A 13,315-nucleotide genomic window follows, 5' to 3' on the forward strand; every position below is an offset into this window, starting at 1 on the left:
GGACGGAAGAGCCTGGAGGGCTACAGTTCATGGGGTCACACAGAGTCAGACATGACTGAGCACGCACCCACAGCATGAACTGCTTTAGCTTATCAAAACCTATTCTATTAAGAATGCTCCCCCCCTCCACTTTCCTAAAGTAGTATTCAGATGTTGACAGAGAAAAATAAAATCTCCAACAAGCATTCTCTAGGGAAATGGAATTCCCCCAACACACAAAACCTCCAGGCAAGTTGGAGAGATGTTTAGGGGAGCAGATAACTGTAGGAAATGTCCAGAGTGGTTGCTGTGCTGTGCAGTGCTTAGTCACTTAGTCGTGTCCGACTCTTTGTGACCCCGTGGACTGTAGCCCACCAGGCTCCTCTGTCCACGGGATTCTCCAGGCAAGAATACTGGAGTGGGTTGCCATGCCCTCCTCCAGGGGCTCTTTCCAACCCAGGGATCGAACCCAGGTCTCCTGCATTGCAGGCGGATTCTTTACCATCTGAGCCACCAGGGGGACAAATGACTTGGCTCTCACCTGCTATAATGTCCCCTGGGCCCCCTCTTCCATCAGGGAGGGGCACAGAGGCAGGCCTCGAAGTCGAGTCTCTCACCTGAAGGACTAGATTAGGCCCTGGGAGGGAGGGGTCTGGGAGAGCAGACCCACAAAAGGACAGGCTTCACCCTGTCTCCAGTCTCTGGAGAACACACCCACCTCCAGAATGAGGGCCCTCCAGCCCAGAAAGGGAAGAGTAGACGGCAAGCTGTCAGAACCCCCAGAGCAGGAAAACAGCTGGTCCTGAGACTCTGGGGCCATAGTGGAATAAAATCCAATTCGGTTCTGAACCATACTGGAGTGAAATGGGGGCAGGTGGGTGGGGGAGGGGTGTTAGCTCCAGACCCCAAGTCTCCCGTTCAGGGCTCTCCCCTACTTTCACCCAGCCAACAAATGTTTACTGAGCTCTTACCACGAGCCAGGAACTTCTACACGCTGGCTTCCCTTTCTTTTAGGAGGTTCATGATCTCAAGAAAGAGAAAAGCAAGAAATCAATACCCATAAGGTGGCGTGTTACAGAGCTCGTGTGTGCGGAGTGGGGATGTGGCCTTGGGAAACAGCCAACATACAAAGGGCTGGCTAGTGAACAGCAGCCCCAAACTACACTCCTGGGGACACAACACACTGGCACCAGGCAAGTCAGCTACGGAGACACAATGAAGTGGGAGGGAAAGGTATTCACGATGGCAGAAGAGGCCTCGCCATGATTTACGGACTTGGATTTAGCCCTTTGGCTCCACCTGTTCAGACAGGTGTTCTGTACCTGCTCGTGGTGTATGCGGAAAGCATGCCTTGTCCTTCCACTTCGGGGTGAGACTTTACCCTCTTTTGGGGGCTACACTGACTCCAGAACCATCAGGTTTCCTTTCCTGCCCGCCTGTGCCCTCTGTGGTCTGTTTCTAAGAAGGTACTTCTATGAGGGACTGCTGATAGGAAAAAAACGCTACCCCTCATTCTATCCCATGAGACCGCTAAGAACAAACATAAACCCCTTTTACGTGGCGTTATCTTCAGGTATTTGAAAACAGCAATCATATCCCTCCCTCCACTCCCCAGCCATCACTTCCCCGGACTAAATAGCCCCTGTCTCTTAATCCTTGCTCAGAGTGAAGTGACCTATTTTCAAGTCCACTCACCATTCTGATCACTTTTTTCTCACTTTCAGACTTGTGTTGACCTCTCTTAACATGTGAAACCATAATCAAACCTAATAAACCAAGTACAATGTGAGCACTCCTGAGCAGGGTAGAAATATCACCTCCCTCATTTTCCATCTCGTATTTATAATAATACAACCAAAGATAGAGCTTGCTCTTAGGAAGCCACATCACAAAGTTGAGTCCCACAAAGCGAAAGTGTTAGTTGTTCAGTTGTGTCTGACTCTTGGCAATCCCATGGACTGCAGTCCACTAGGCTCCTCTGTCCATGGAATTATTCAGGCAAGAATACTGGAGTAAGTTGCCATTCCCTTCTCCAGGGGATCTTCCAGACCCAGGGATTGAACCTGGTCTCCTGTGTTGCAGGCAGATTCTTTACCGTCTGAGCCACTAGGGAAGCCCCATCTTACCGTAAACTCAGATCCTAAGTTTTGTTTTCTATCTACGTTGCTGCTAAGTCATATCTTCTCCACCCTACATTTGTGCAGTTCCTTTCTGGGCCCAAGTATAGAACCAGGCAGAAGCAGGGGAGTTAGCATGTTTTCCTCCAGACTTTGGGCCCTGAGAAACCTCTCAGGGAGCATGGTTTCCTGGTTCCTCATGATGTGGAGCAGAGTCAGAGACCCAGAACCAGTGGAAAGCTGGTAATGAAGGCTGCAGTCCGCAGGCAGCCCAAGGGGCACTCAGATATGGAGCTGGAGGTCAGAGCAGAGGGAAAGGTGCTGAGTTTCCAGGACCCAGAGAGGCATGTGGGGACCAAGGTCCTCCGCAACAGACTAGCCTTGGCTCAGTGTGGGGTTGGGAGATGGAGTCAGGATCGGTCCAACCAAACTGTGTGGTTCAGCTGGAGAAAGTGAGCAAAGCCCATTAGAACAGCGAGCTCCCGAGTGCAGACGAGAGCCCCGTGCTCCGAGCTCAGCAACTCTGCCATCCCATTCCCTTCTCAATCTGCCCACTAAGACTCTTGGTCAGGCAGGCAGCGCAGCCTTTGAAAGGGTCTGGGGAAAGGCTCTTAGAGAAGCGGAACTAGATACGTGAGGGACAGCGGATGCCCGGGGCTTTTGCCTCTCAAGGTGACTCCGGAGGAAAGAGCCAGACCCAGGAGGGGGGACAGGAGGCTTCCTGCAAAGACACCCTGAGGTGCTTCCCACCCACTTTTTGCCCACCACACAAACCAGTGTCCAGCCAGTCCACAGAGCATCCTCTAGACCCTCACGAATCAAGCTAAGGGGAAGGCAGATACCACTGCTACTACTACTGTGGGTCTGACTCTTTGCGACCCCATGGGCTGTACAGTCAATGGAATTCTCCAGGCCAAGATATGGGAGTGGGGAGCCTTTCCCTTCTCCAGCGGCTCTTCCCGACCCAGGAATCGAACCCAGGTCTCCTGCATTGCAGGTGGATTCTTTACCAACTGAGGTGTGAGTGAAGCCCCACTAATAAAGGGCAGGTGAGACTTTTCTGGCCATGTCAGCTAGATTATCATGTTTCCATTTTTCTGAACAAATTTAGAGGTCAAAAATGGCACTGTGGGGGGAAGAATCTGACTGGCAGAATTTGTGCATATCTTTTGCCCTCCGTACCCATCCTTCCCTTCCCAACACCCCACATTTGGGGGCCAGTAGCCAGCCACCTGCCTCTAGTCCTTCCCGCAACCAGGGCGAGCTTCTTAACCAGGCGGCGGGGGCTCCTTCGTCGTCAGTTTCATTCAAGCCAGGTCCTATCTGATCCCATCTCCCCCTCATCTTTTCTGAGTCAGCTCAGATGGCAGCTTCTCTCTGGGGCCTTCCCTGAATCTCACAGACGAAAGTTGGCAGTTTCCTTTTGGGGGGTATTCATAGTGTTTTTCCGTCTGTCCATGTATGTGTGTCGCTAAGTTGGGAGTCCCTCAAGGGCAGGCACAGCCCCTCACTCCGCTGGTACAGAACTCATGCTGTCGTGGAGGGAGGGAGGGAGCAAACGAAGGAGACACGGGGAGGGAGCATGGACAAGGCACAGGGGTGTCCTATGGTCACCTCTGCTCTCTCTCTGCATCACTAGTTGGGAAAGGGAGAGCTGAGGCTGTGATAAGGCCAACGGCGTCCAGTTGGCAGGGAGTTCAGGGGCCCTGATCATCAAGAGGCGGAGCCCATAGACTTAAGAAAACCCTCACCTGGAAAATCTACATCCCCCATCCCTGTGGGGACTTCTCTTCTTACAGAAAGAGTGTGGAATGCTCCAGACAAATGCAAGAGCCTCCAGAAACGGGGAAGACAATCACGAGCATCTGTTCTGAAGAGTCCTCTAATGGAGGCTGGGGGATCCAAGTAGATTTGAATCTTAACCCTACACGTGAGACAGAAATTCTCCCCTCAGAGCCTGTTTCCCCGTCTGTTTGGTAAGAGGCTTGAACTGATTGTCTAAAGAGATCCTGAGCTGAGAGAGTTAGGGTTCTAAGAAGGGCTGTGAGACAGTGCGGCCCTGCAGTATCCTATCAATCGAGCTCTTTAATCCCCCTCCTTTCCCTCCACACCGGGAGACCTGCCTCGTGAACAAGCGGAAGTCAGGCCGGGAGGCTCCGCAAAACACACCACCTCTGCTGCTGCTGCTGCTGCTAAGTCGCTTCAGTCGTGTCCGACTCTGTGCGACCCCATAGAGGGCAGCCCACCAGGCTCCCCCGTCCCTGGGATTCTCCAGGCAAGTACACTGGAGTGGGTTGCCATTGCCTTCTCCGACACCACCTCTGAGGAGACTTCAACTCTCCTAACCTTCCTGGTGTGGCAAGGGTGAGAAGCAGGGAGAGGGGAGCAGAAACAGGGAGGGGAGGAGGGCAACTTACAGCAATCAGGAGCTGACAGACCAGCCGCCTTCACTTTCCTGATGAGCTGGCTGGCTCTCCCTGCAGTTCCTTTTTGTCTCTTCCCCACCTCCCTGACACCAGGCTCTCTTCCCCACCCTCTGAAATGAAAGTGAAACAGGTTGCAAAGCCTCTTGGATTATAAAGCTACTTACTCCTCACAAGGAGCAGAGCAAACTCACTCTGTACTAAATGCCAGGAGAACACACTGAGTGGGACGCCCCTGGACAGACCTCTGCTGGATTCCTGAAGTGCCCTGAGTCGAGCTAGCACTCAGGGCACAGCTACAAGCTCTAAAAGTTCCAGAGGCCAAGCAGTCCCACAACCTGTGTTTGTCCTGGAGTGCGCGTGCGTGCACACACACACACACACACACACACACACACACACACACGTCTCTCCTAGCCCAAATAAGATCTGTGCTGCCCCTTCTTCACACACACACACACACACACACACACACACACACACACGTCTCTCCTAGCCCAAATAAGATCTGTGCTGCCCCTTCTTCCTTCCTTGCCAGGTCTCTGGGAGCTCAGGGCCTTCACAAACAGCGCTCTGATCACCATTCTCTGCAACCCAGAGACCTCCCCTCCCTTTTCCGGTGTTTACAGGACAATAAGAAAGCCAGGGTAGGTGCAGAAAGGCCGTGCCAGTCCAGGCCTCTGAGGGTGTGGGTGCCGAGAGGAGGAGCCGGCAGCCCAGACCTCTCCCCATTGGGCAGGCTCCACAGGTAACACGAAGCTCGGCCAAGCGGCGCATAAATAAAGTGGGGGCCTAGCACCACCTCCGTGAGAGGGGCCGAGTCCTGCTCCTTCACCCTCGCCTTAGGAAAACCAGCTCCTCTCTTTTGTATTGTCTGTGCTGAAAGTTCAACTGAGCCCCACCATAACTCCAAAATTTTTCTTTCCGGTTGATTTTGCTCCCTGGTATGCCATCTCCCCTTTCCTCTGCTATCCTATGCTTAGAGTGACTCCTCGGGACTGAGCCCCACCTGCCCTCAGGACCCATTTCTGTTCTGCACGGGGCCTGCTCAGCGGGACACTTTATACAGTAAGTGCTTCTCATTTCTTATTCCCTGTCCTCAAATCTTAGGAGTCAAAGAGCGTGCAAGACTCGGTTCCTCTTCTTCCTTTCACGCGCATGAGTCTCTGGGCCTGCGTTAGTCGCTCAGTCATGTCCGACTCTTTGCGACCCCATAAACTGTAACCATCCAGGCTCCTCTGTCCACGAATTCTCCAGGCAAGAATCCTGGAGTCACTAGCCATTTCTTTGTTTGGAATTATCTTACCAAAAAAATCTAGGCATTACTTTGAATCAAGCTCAAAAGGAGGCCCTGCTACCTGAAGGTACAGACACTCAGACGGACAGGTGAGTCTGAATTCTCTGCATCTGGGGGGGGAACTTTGGAAAACTAAAGCCAAGAGGCTCCATCAGGAGAATCATTGGGCAAAAGAGAAGACAGTGAGCTATGGAAAAACACCACAGTCACTAGAAGTTGATCATCAGCTTTCTCCTGGGCTAAAGGGACTGAACCTGCTGCGATTCTACCAAATCCCCAGTCAGGTCTGTGTTTTCTTGATCCCTGATTTCCAGGGATCTCAGTAGGTCTCCCTGATAATGGGAATAGCTGTGCTGAGCTGGGTGCTAATCAGTTAAGTTCCATGATTGCAGTTCTGTCTGGTTTCATGGAAATTTACCCAGTTAAAGGAACAGGGGGCTAGCTGGCTTTTCAGTCCTGGGCTGGAGGGTACAGCGCTAACAGGAGATTCTTCAGTTCTTGGGTCCAAGTTGGTTTCATTAGGAAGTTATTTAAGGCACAGTCCTGAAGGCAGTTAGACAGCACAGGAGCACAGTCAGTGGATGAACTTACTCTATAGCCAAGTGCATGTGCGGTTTGCTTCTCTGAGCAATCCCCACACTGCAAGTGACCAAGGCAGAGGTCACTGGGACATCAAGTTGGTGAAGCCATACTGGGCAGAAGAATCTTGGCTGAGGGATGGGATCCAGAGCGGGTCAAGGCTCTGGATACAAGTTCTAGCTTGTCTTTTCCCTTCTCTTTCTTGTAGCTTCAGGCCTGTAGGGCAAGGAGAGGGTGATAAGGGAAGGGCCTGCCTTTTCTGGGCTCTCTGGTGTCAGCGCCACTTCCTATGTGCACAGCCTTTCACAGTTAAAGTGCTTTCACAGACTCTGTCTTCGATGAAGTAGCCACCGTGGAGGTTAAGGAGCCCGTGCGAGGGTGGTGCTCTCTGCACATCCGATTGAGGATTTGAAGATCTGGTGGACCGTGCATGTTAGGAGGGGTAAGATTGGGGTAAAGAGCATCTGGAGGGAGCAGAATCAATCCTTGTGCTCTCTGAATTGGACTGAAATCCAGAGAGAAAGCAAAGACTCCTTCCATCCCAGAACTATTTCCTCCCGTCATCTGCCATCATTTAGCAGGGCCAAACAGGTCGGTCCCTTTTCTCCTTTGACTGGGAAATGGTTCAAAGGCAGTGCAGGGGGACTTTATCAACTAGATCACTCACAAGTGGGGCACGCTTCTCTCTCATCATTGAGAACCCCGAGTGTTAACAAAGAAGGTGGCTGGGAGAGGATGGGCCAGCCTCCCTCCTCCCAGTACTCAGATCTGTGCTCTCAGCCCATCCCAGGGTCCCCTTGACCAAGGAAAGCATGGCCCTGCCTCAGCAGTAGCTGGAACCCCAGCCCTGGTTGAAGAGCCTCTCTGAGATGCCCGGTGCCCAGAGGCTTGGATGGAGGGGGAGGGGAGCCACATTCTAAGCTGCTTCGGGTCAGAACAAGCCCCAGGAAGAAAGTATTCCAAACAACAGGGTGGATCTGCCCTAACTCACCCAGTCTGCAAGTCGGTGCTGAGAACAGCCTTTTACGGGCTTACACAGAGCCCGGGGCATGTCTGGACGCAGCGAGGAAAGGGGAGGTGCAGGAACTACAGGGCAACGGGTGGATGGCATTTCTTCAGGAGGATGGAGAGCTCCCAGGGTTGCCATCCCCTCGGTTCAGTTCAGTCGCTGAGAGCAGGTGATGGCCTTCATTCCCACATCCCCGCACCCCAATCCCCAAGAAGATGTTAGAGGTGCCATTTCCAGGCAGGTTTGGGAAAGGATGTGAGGCACCCAAAAGTGGCCAGCCTAGCTGAGTCTATAGGAGTGAGACCAAGGACTCGCCCTCCTGTGCCCATCCCAGCCCCCCTGAGTGTGCCGAGCCGCAGCTGGCTGCTCTTCTCCCTGTTTCACACCCACAAATAGGCCTGCAATGAGCTGTTCGTGCTCTTTGGACAGTGCATTCTGGAGAGGAACACCTCCACCCCTGCTTCCACTGCCTGGGTAAGCAAGAGCACAGTAGATGGATTTTCTGAAGCAGGTTCAGAACACCCACCTTCTGCAGCCAGGACCAAGCTCGGCTATGGCACACGCAGGGGGACACAACAGGGGGAGGCCGGCCAGCAGCCCAGCCAGGTAGATGCAGGGACGTTTCCACAGGGACTTGGGTGGAACAGCTGCTTTGAGGGGACCAACAGCAAGGGCCCCAGCTCCCGCAGCACCATCCCCACCCCCCAGCACCCTTGGTGCCGCAGGATTCGGGGGGGCAGTTCTTGGTGAGCTGGAAGAGGTGATCCTGGGGAGGGTGTGAGTATTCGGGTCTCCCATACCTCCCAAGTCTGTGATTCAAAGATCCTGAAGGCTTCCAGCCAAGCAACAGCCTTGTGTGCAGAGACTGGGGTTGCCACGTGGCCCGCCTTCTGAGATCAAGACCTCAGATAGTCCATGTGTTTCTCTTGTCCTTCATTCCACCGGAGTCTGTCTTGTACCCAACCAGATTTCAGTGGAGTGAAGTTCAGGAGGCGTGGAACTGACACCGGAGCCGCCCGCAAAAGTAGGCCTGACTTGGAAAAGGAAAGGCTCAGTGAGAGGCGTGAGAGATGCAGACACCTTGTGTGTGTGCCCATCTGCACAGGGGACTGGGCCAGCGGTGGACAGGGGAAAGCATCGCAGATGGGATCTGCCTGTTCCAAAACGGACATGTGTGTTTTCTGTAACTCACACAGATTAAAAATTGCCCGTCCCTGTGATTCATGCTATTGCATGAGGACCCCCTGGCCATCTAAGTCACTTCCCCTTTGGGCTAAAACAGAGTTGTGGGCTTGAACAGCTAACACAACTACCCCCTCCAACCTCCTTGGGTTCTCCAGACAGGTGGCTGGAACTCTATTTGCAGTCACGAAGGAACCCTACTGCCCTCAGCCTCCCCGCAGTGCCAGCAAGACCTGCAGAACGGGGTAAAAAAAACTCTTAAGATTTTTAAAACCCATTTATATTGTAATAAAATAAATGTAAATAAGATTTAAGTGAAGGCAGATTGCAGATATTTGAGACACTATACAAGATATATCTCATAGAGTACGGATGTAAATTCTGTAAAGGTTAATGCACTTAAACACATTTGACACATAAAAATGTCAGGACCAACATTAATCATTTACCAATTGTAATTGCCTTTATATGGGTCTCTTCTCCCCAAGACACATGATTAAAACACCAGGCTTGGTGGAAATCTAGGAGGGAGGAAAAACAAATAGTACTTCTCAGCTGTCAGGGTCTATGATTTGCTTTGATAGATTTAGCATTGATTTCATTGGTTTTACCATCCTGTGTAAATTTCTTTTCTCTATCCACATCTCTCCTCTAAGGAAAGTGAAGGTTTGTGGGGACGAGGGTGGGCCCCTTAGTCCAGAGGAAGCCCCACGCAGTTACTGAGGAGGTGCCCATGGCTTGCTGTGACTTGCCGCTTCCTCAGGTAAATGGGGGCTTCCCAGGTGGCGGTAGGGGTAAACAACTCGCCTGCCAATGCAGGAGGCATAAGAGACACAGGTTCGATCCCTGGGTCAGGAAAATCCCCTAAGAGGAGGGAAAGGTAACCCACTCCAGTATTCTTGCCTGGAGATTCCCATGGACAGAGGAGCCTGGCGGGCTACAGTCCATGGGGTCACAAAGAGTCGGACACGACCGAAGCAACTTAGCACACACACACAGCTAAATGGGGGCTTCTCCAGGCAGCCAATCTGCTAAAGCAGCAAAGTCTGAACAAAGCCTGGTTCTGACAAGACTTCAGAAAAACCATTTTTCACCTCCAGAACGTGCTCCAGATGGTAAAATCACTAGATGCTCCCGGCCTGGCTGAGTGGTGTTTTCTGAGGAGGCTGCGATCAAGGAGACTCCGCCTTTGCAGATGGGTGCTTGTCACCTGGGCGTCCGCGCCCCCTCCCCCAGTCAGTGACCTCTGAGGGGAGGGGGCTCTTCCCCACCCACCCCGCCCCTCCCCGGGAATAAAGAGCTCTCAGACCGGGCACAGGAGCCAAGGGGAATAAGCATTTCTTCAGAACATTTTCCTGCTTCAAATTCAAACAGATACAAAACCTCTTCCCTGTCACCCTCACCCCTTCATTCCGAGGTCCACAGACAACAAAAGGGCCAGGAGGCCAAGCCACAGGCAGTTTTTGAAAACATGTTTACCGTAAAATTACGCGGTGACCGGGGGTGGGGACGGGGTCAGAGGACTCAGGGCTAATGAACCAGCAAATATCTTCCATTCAAGGCTGTGAAAGAAAAAGAGCACAAAGCTGGAGTGATGGGGCATTTTCATTTGCAGCTTGGTTTGAGCCGTACCACCTGGAATGCCTTTTAAAGTAAGAAAGGTGGGGGGGGGGGGTGTGCACGCGCGCCCAGAGGGTCAACTGTCAAACGCCAGCCGGGACTCAGCGCTGGAGCTCTGTGTGATGCCCTGTTGGGTTCCCACAACCCAAGCCCCACTCCAACGCCATCTTTGCTGCAGCCATGCAGGGTCTGAACTGCACCCCCCAACCCCGCCGCCCCCCCCCCCGCCCCATCGTGCAGCGCCGGCTAGATGGCAGATTCCTGTTCAGGAGGCTGAGCCAGCCCGGAGCAGCCTTCCAGGGAAGCCAGTGTGCGCTGTGAGCCGGCAAGAACCACCCCATCCATCTTCCTCGTCCACCCCCCACTATTTTATGTCCCGTATCTTCACGGCAAAGCATGGCTCGCCACAGTACAGCACAGAGAAAATGATTCAATCAAAATTCCCTTGCAACAACAACAACAAATAATATTGCCCTGCTTGCTTTATTCATGATCTTTTATTGAGGCAAAAGGCAAATATCATTGAGCCAAACCTGGACAGACAACTATACACAACACGGGTAATTTCCTATTTCGTGCTAATGGTATACAGTGTAGCTACAGCCTGAGAGGAGCAAATTACAAGCCTATCAACAATACATCGCACCCGGGCTCCGGTTTCCCAGTTCACCAGAAAATGTGTATTGGCAGAGGACTCTCCAAATAGTAAAAGCCATGCATATAATGAGACGGAAGCTACACGCTTCCCTAGGATGGTAGTCTGGTCTTTATCAAGGTCCTTTATGGAAGAAATTCCCCACGTTGAAATATCCTAAAGCCAGGGCCAGATGAGTTGTCCGGGTGAAGCTTCAATCTCAGAATAAGCTACAATCTGGGCCTCTGTTTGCCAGACGACTCAGAGAACTGCATCCATTTGGATGCCTCGGGTCTATGGTAAATGTCCAGGGTCTGTGGGGGTGACCTACGACAACGGCTAGAGTTCTCCAGATGACCCCAGTGCAGGCGGCAGTGTCAGAGGGAGAAGTCACCCGGCTTCAGAGCTCTCAGGCTGACCCTAACCCTGACCCTGTGTGTGAGCCCCCAAAAGAAAGGAAGAAGGAAGGGAGGAGGATAACAGCCCAGGAGCCAACCATCTGCAAAAGACACGAGATTTATTCTGCAATTTTAAATGTCCCCAGTTCTTAAAAATCAGTGAATCCAAATTCCCTTCTTCCTCTCCGTTTCCTACCACCTGTAGAAGCAAATGACAATTTTATTTGAAAGTAAGGAGGAACTTTTCTGTCAAGGTAATACTACTATCATGGATGAATTAGATTACTGTTTACAAGAGGGCTAGTCCGTGCTAGCTCTGATTAAGGAAATAGTGAGGGATCAGACCAGATGTGCCAATCAGGTCCATACCTCCCTTGTCTCTCTCTTTTTTTAAATCAGACCCTGAAGGAATGAGCCCACAACGGGTGAGAGCCTGTCAGTGACTTTCAGGCAAAACGAAAACAGTGCAGCCAGCAGCATCAAACTCAAGCTCAGAAATGAGAAGGGCTGGCCAGACACCAGTTCATTAGTGGAAATAAAAGCTGCCTCAACTGTAGGGAACTGACGAAGCTTTCTGGAGAGAGACACTTAAGCATCAAAGGAAAACAATGCAAAAGATTCCCTTTGTCTGGAGGCAAGCAGCAGTTTCTAGAAGACCTGTCACAGTCTCCCCCTCCTCCCCACAATGCCTCTGTGGTCAGTCTTTCAGCCATGTCCGACTCCTTGAGACCTCCAGGCTCCTCTCTCTGTCCACGGAATTTTGCAGGCGAGAATACTAGAGCGGGCTTCCACGTCCTCCTCCAGAGGATTTTCCCGACTCAGGGATCAAACCCGTGATTCCTGAACCTTTTGCACTGGAAGGTGGACCCTCCTCCACTGCATCGCCTGGGAAGCCCTCCATCCCTCTTCAATTCCTTTTTCCCATCTGGAGGCAAATGCATCTATCATGCATTTCAGATAGCAGGGCTGGGTGGGACACCCGGTGGGGAACAGGGGAATTACACCCATACTGGCTCCCAAGCATCACTAGGTCCAGGGAGACTTGTGCACCCTCTGAGATCATGGGAAATAACAAGGCAAGCAGCTCCCCAGGGTATGTGGTACTGAAGTGGACTTTAAATATAGTAGCAATTGGGTAGACACCCACCTACATTTCTGCTATGTTCAACTGTATCAGGGAAGAATTTGGCTAGGAATAAATATGCTGATTGCAGACATGAAATTAAAAGACGCTTACTCCTTGGAAGGAAAGTTATGACCAACCTAGATAGTATATTAAAAAGTAGAGACATTACTTTGCCAACAGAGGTCCATCTAGTCAAGGCTATGGTTTTTCCCATGGTCATGTATGGATGTGAGAGTTGGACTGTGAAGAAAGCTGATCGCCAAAGAATTGATGCTTTTGAACTGTGGTGTTGGAGAACACTCTTGAGAGTCCCTTGGACTACAAGGAGATCCAACCAGTCCATTCTAAAGGAGATCAATCCTGGGTGTTCATTGGAAGGACTGATGCTAAAGCTGAAACTCCAATACTTTGGCCACCTCACATGAAGAGTTGACTCACTGGAAAAGACTCTGATGCTGGGAGGGATTGGGGGCAGGAGGAGAAGAGGACAGCAGAGAATGAGATGGCTGGATGGCATCACCGACTCGATGGACATGAGTTTGAGTGAACTCCGGGAGTTGGTGATGGACAGGGAGGCCTGGCGTGCTGTGATTCACGGGGTCACAAAGAGTCAGACACGACTGAGCGACTGAACTGAACTGAAATATAAGTAACTGGAATCTATAAACAAATATACACTATGATATGCAATACAACTCCCTCATTATTTAAACTTCATTATTTAAAAGTCACGTTTAAAGGAGATATCATCCCAGAGGCCTCATCTTGCTGAACAGCTGGGAGAAGTTTCCCAAAAGATAATCGATGGATGAGAAACTCTCACCAAAGATAATTGAACATTGATTGCTCAAGCTAATATGATTTTTTGTTTGCACCCAAGTGCATTGCCCGGGAGCAGGCAGCAGTTTGCCGGTGTGTGAAGTAGTTAAGATGGGTCAGATTAGATCCAGG

At 51.5% G+C, this 13,315-nt stretch overlaps 1 long non-coding RNA gene across 3 annotated transcripts; it reads left to right on the top strand.

Annotated features, from left to right (window-relative positions):
• Nucleotides 1–5,333: 5,333 nt before the first annotated feature.
• LOC129551232 (uncharacterized) lies at nt 5,334–9,901 on the top strand. Of its 3 annotated transcripts, none has more exons than XR_008685031.2 (7): nt 5,334–5,587; nt 5,839–5,905; nt 6,695–6,837; nt 7,801–7,878; nt 8,745–8,831; nt 9,243–9,349; nt 9,687–9,901. It is a non-coding gene; the product is annotated as an uncharacterized LOC129551232 (long non-coding RNA). The 3 variants fall into 3 exon arrangements; XR_008685029.2 differs by having other exon boundaries at nt 6,722–6,837; XR_008685032.2 differs by lacking the exon at nt 5,839–5,905 and having other exon boundaries at nt 6,722–6,837.
• The last annotated feature ends 3,414 nt before the right edge of the window (nt 9,902–13,315 follow it).

Source organism: Moschus berezovskii, chromosome 17 (genome assembly GCF_049115385.1).
Source record: "Moschus berezovskii isolate FMDL1 chromosome 17, NW_MosBer_1.0, whole genome shotgun sequence".
Taxonomy (NCBI): Eukaryota; Metazoa; Chordata; class Mammalia; order Artiodactyla; family Moschidae; genus Moschus; species Moschus berezovskii.